Source organism: Elephas maximus, chromosome X (assembly GCF_024166365.1).
Source record: "Elephas maximus indicus isolate mEleMax1 chromosome X, mEleMax1 primary haplotype, whole genome shotgun sequence".
Lineage (NCBI taxonomy): Eukaryota > Metazoa > Chordata > Mammalia > Proboscidea > Elephantidae > Elephas > Elephas maximus.
Genome location: NC_064846.1, coordinates 83,231,838 through 83,237,157, shown reverse-complemented (window position 1 = coordinate 83,237,157; position 5,320 = coordinate 83,231,838). Strand labels below are relative to the sequence as shown.

General features: G+C 43.1%; 1 pseudogene; it reads right to left on the bottom strand.

The window, feature by feature from the left end:
* Positions 1-636: 636 nt before the first annotated feature.
* On the bottom strand, positions 637-3,792 carry LOC126068738 (uncharacterized; annotated as a pseudogene).
* Positions 3,793-5,320: the final 1,528 nt, after the last annotated feature.

The window sequence follows — 5,320 nt, the reverse complement described above, 5'->3', positions numbered from 1 at the left end:
TGATTGCAGTATTACACAGATGCCAAACTATATATCATAACTGCCAAACCACTGAAAATCATGGCCCAGCCAAGTTGACATACAAACTTAACCATCATAGTCTACCCCTTGTCAACTTGGCACCCATACATATCTCCCTAAACTATACATGGTCTCTAAATAAAGACAATTATAAAGTCACACTTGCACCTAACATGATACAACTAACACACACACAACCAAAAACGCACTAGTCCTGTTTGCATCTTACATTTGATAAGTGAAGAAAAAAATATTTGATGCACACATACAAGGAAGGAATACTCATAACAATTACAGTCCTTGATTCTGCAACTGGTCATGTGGTTGTAGCTGGTATTTATAATGCCTTCTTCCACCACTCATTCCATATCCCCTTTACCTTCAGCAAGCACCTCAGTTGGTTGTGGTTCTTTGCCTGGTTAGGTGACCCAGACCTTCATTCCTGAATGTTCTGGGCCATTAGTACTCATGTTGGACTTGGGTTGCCATGGTTTTCCATTGACTTTAATCATAAGGCATTGTAGTACTAACAGATGTCCTAAGGAATCTCCTGTACTCCAGACAAGCTCTCCTTTATCTCCATTATTTGGTATTAATCTGATTTCCTCTTGGTAATCAGGTCCAATCACACAAGCCAATACAGTAACTTCCTTCTTTGCCTGTTGATCTAGGCATGATGAGGTCAAAATAGCCGAGTGGCATTCTTAACTTCCAGTTCAGTGGAATCAGTGCTGTGTCTCCTGGTAGGAGCATTCCTCCCTGTGGAACTAAGACCTCTAACCCCACAAAGCACACGGTCATGGGAACGGGAACCAAAAATCTTGTGAATGGAAGGAACACTAGAGGTAATAGTGACTGGTGTCACTCCCATCTCCACCCCTTAATTCTTGGACCCATGAATCCTGGCTATGGGAGAAAGAGCACCATATATTGAATGCTGATTTAGAGCATATACATCATCCTGGAGAACATTGCCCCAACTCTGCTAGATCTTGCCACCTAGCTGACACTAATGTCTTTAGAAGGCCATTCCAATATTCTATCAAGCCATCTGCTTCAGGATGATAAGGAACACGGTAAGACCAGTGAAATTCATGAGTATGCACCTCTTGCCGCAAGTGGGATACGATGATGGTGGATAAGGTATTCTGTAAGTCAACAGATGTTAGTTTTGGCAGAAGTATTGTGAGCAGGGAAGACAAATCTGTATTCAGTGTGTCTATTTCAGTAAGAACAAGAGCTGCCCTTTCCATGATGGAAGTGGTCCAATATAATCAACCCACGATCAGGTTTCTGGCTGATCATTTGGAGGAATGATGCCATATCAGGGACTCAGTGTTGGTCTCTTCTGCTGGCAGATTGAGCACTCAGGAGTGCCTGTAGCCAAGTCGGCCTTGGTGAGTGGAAGTCCATGTTGCTGAGCCCATGCATAATCTCCATCCTCGGCCCCATAGCCACTTTTTTCATGAGCCCATTGGGCAATGACGGGTGTGGCTGGATAAAGAGGAAGACTGATTTCCACAGAATGCACCATCCAATCCACTTGATTGTTAAAATCCTTCTCTGCTGAGGTCTCCCTTTGGTAAGACACAAATATTTTCAATTCTTTGGCACGTTCAGAGATGTCTACCCACATTCCTTTTCCCCATAACTCCTTGTCATCAATTTTCCAATCATGTTCATCCAAGTCACTGACCATCCAGGCAAACCATTGCCCACAGTCCATGAATCAGTATACAATTGCACATCTGGTAATTTCTCCTTCCATGCAAAGTGAACACTGTATGAAGTTTTGCCCATTGGGAGGATCTCCCTTCACCACTGTCCTACAGGGAGGTTTCAGAATGGATCTATAGTGCTGCTGATGTCCACTTTGAGTGATGCCTGCATATTGCACAGAACCATCTGTAAACCAGACAGGAGTTTTCTCTTCCTCAGTCAACTGATCATAAGGAACTCCACATTAGGCCACAGGTACAGACTGGGAGTTAGCAGGTAATATAACAGGAGTGGAGACCATGGGCATTTAGCCACTTCCTCATGCAACTTACTTATGACTTCTGGTCCTGCTCAGGCATGATCTTGTATATACCACTTCCATTTAATGATGGAGTACTGCTGTAAACATCTAATTTTATGACTCTGTGTGTCAGAAAACATCCAGTTCCTGATGGGCTACTCAGGCTGCATGGTCAGTTGGTGGCCCATGGCTAAGCGTTCAGTCTCTACTAAAGCCCAGTAACAAGCCAAAAGCTGTTTCTCGAAAGGAGAATAGTAATCTGCAGAAGATGGCAGGGCTTTGCTCCAATATCCTAAGAATCTGCTCTGTGATTCACCAATAATGGCCTGCCAAAGATTCCAAAGTGTCACTGGCACTTCAAGCATTATCAGATTAGGTGGATCATATGGCCTAAGTGGCAGAGCAGCTTGCACAGCAGCCTAAACTTGTTGTAAAGCCTTCTCTTGTTCTGGGCTGCACTCAAAATTAGCAGCTTTTCAAGTCACTTGATAAATAGGCCAGAGTAGCACATCCAAATGAGGGATATGTTGCCTCCCAAATCCAAAGAGTCCCACCAGGCTTTGTGCCCCTTTTTAGTTGTGGCAGGGGCCAGATGCAATAACTTGTCCTTCACTTCAGAAGAAATGTCCTGACATGCCCCACACTACAGGATCCCTGGAAATTTCACTGAGGTGGAAGGGCCTGAATTTATGTCAGATTAATTTCCCACCCTCTAGCACATAAATGTTTTATCAATAAGTCCAGAGTCATTGACACTTCTTCCTTACAAGGTCCAATCAGCATGATGTCTTCAATGTAACGGACAAGTGTGATGTATTGGGGGATGGAAAGGTGATCAAGGTTCCTAAAAACTAAATTATGACATAGGGCTGGAGAGTTGACATACCAAAAAAAAAAAAAAAACCCACTGCAATCGAGTCAATTCCAACTCATAGTGACCCTATAGGATGGAGTAGAACTGCCCCCATGGAGTTTCCAAGGAATGTCTGGTGGATTCGAACAGCCAACCTTTTGGTTAGCAGCCATAGCTCTTAACCACTGTGCCACCAAGGTTTCCAAGAGTTGATATAGCACTGAGATAAGACATAAAAGGTGTATTGCTGGCCTTGCCATCTGAATGCAAACTCTGTGGTGGTCCTTCTAAAGAGGCATGGAAAAAATGCATTAGCCAGATCAATAACTGCCTACCAGGTACCAGGAGATGTATTGATTTGCTCAAGCAAGGAAACCACATCTGAAACAGCAACTGCAATTGGAGTCACCGCCTTGTTAAATCGTCGATAATCCACTTTCATTCTTCAAGATCCATCTGTTTTTTGCACAGGCCAAACACACAAGTTAATGGGGATATGGTCGCAATCACCATCCCTTCATCCTTTGACTTATTGCTGGTGGCAATAATCTCTTCAATCCATCCGGAAATGCTATATGTATTGCTTTTGGTTTAATATTTTCCTAGGTAGAGGCAGTTCTAATGGCTTCCACTTGGCTTTTTCTACCATAATAACCATTACTGAACTTGTCATGGATCCAATGTTCTACTTCTTGCTGAGTATATCTATTCCCATTATGCATTCTGGAACTGTAGAAATCACTACAAGATGGGTTCAGGGATCCACTGGACCCACTGTGAGCTGAACCTGCATTAAGGCTCCATTAATAACCTGACCGCCATATACTCTCACTCTGACTGGTGGGCGACGGTGACATTTTGGATCTCCTGGAATTAGTGTCAGTTCAGAGACAGTATTCAGTAATCCCCCAAAACTCTATTTCCTTTTCCCCAAGGAACAGTCACTCTTGTAAAAGACCATAGATCCCCTTTTGGAAAGCTGGGAGAAAGATTAACAGTATAAATTTTTGACAGTGTAGGGAAATTCTTCTTCAAGGGAACCCAGCCTCTCCCTTTTTCAAGGGGTTGTGAGTCTGTAAACTGTCTCAAGTCTGAGAACTGATTGAGATACTGTGACTGTCTATTCTGGTGATTTGAATTGGACTGTCATTCACTTGACCTAGATTTCTTCCACTTGTAAAAATGAAGTAAACATTTAGTAGATTTCTAATCTATTTCACTCCTAGGGGCACCATGACTAAGTAGCCCATGCCGTAAGTCCATATGAGTCAGACTATTCTGATTACTGCTTTGAGTTCACTGTTCATTACGGTAACCACACCCACATTCTTTTTGTTGATTGGGTGCCATCACTTGACCCCTACCACCATGTGGTCCAATCAGCCCCATTATAGTTAACTCATTGCCATCAAGTCGATTCCCACTAATAGCGACCCTACAGGACAGAGTTGAACTGTCCCATAACATTTCTAAGGAGAGGCTATGAATTTGAACTCCCAACCTTTTGGTTAGCAGCCAAGTTCTTACCCACTGCACCACCAGGGCACCCCATCTTAATTTAGTTAGGGCACATCCAGCTGCCAAAATCTGACTTACATAAAATAGCTATCACAGCAGTTTTAAAGGATGCTGGGGCTCCCTTCTCAAATTTGTTCCTCACTGTTGTAAAAAGTGTTTCCTCTGGGTACTCAATATGTGGGTCTGTGAGTCTAACCTGATAAATCCACTCTAACATGACAATTTCCCCAAGCCTTTGAATACCTTCTTCTACAGTATGCCAAGGCAGGTCTGGCAATTCAGCTTGATTTTGTGTGCACCACCACATAATCCATGCTTCGTTGAACCAACCAAATAAACTATTTGATCCTTTCCCAAGCCTTTGAGCTAAAATATTGAATGATGAATCTGTGCTTAGTTGGCCCATATCAATAAACTTAGGCTGACCAACTTTATGTTCCTTGCACCATTATCCCACATCCTTAATAGCCATTCCCACACATATTCCCCAGGTTTCTGTTTGTACAAATTAGAAGAGTCAAGTGGTTCTTTTGGAATGTAGCCTACTTCCTCCTGGGTCATGCTTTGTATTTCACCTTTTGGGGTTCATTGGGACTTAATTTGGGTTAGTACATGCTCTGAGAACATTCAGCAATATCTTATAAGGCATCTGCTTCAGGCAATGCTCCAGGAAATGATGCAGATGCCTCCTCAGGGGATGACTCAGACAAAGGCTCTTCAGACACAGCTTGGTTAATCTCATCAGATGAGTGTGGAGGGGCTAATAGTTTTACTTCGGAATGTGGCTTAGCAGACAAAAATGGAGTAACATCTTCAGATGGTAGTGAGAGGACTGGTCCTATTGGCAAAAGTGATTCAACAGAATTTGGGGGCTCAGCGTCCCCAGCTTCCTGATTATCTGCCCATAT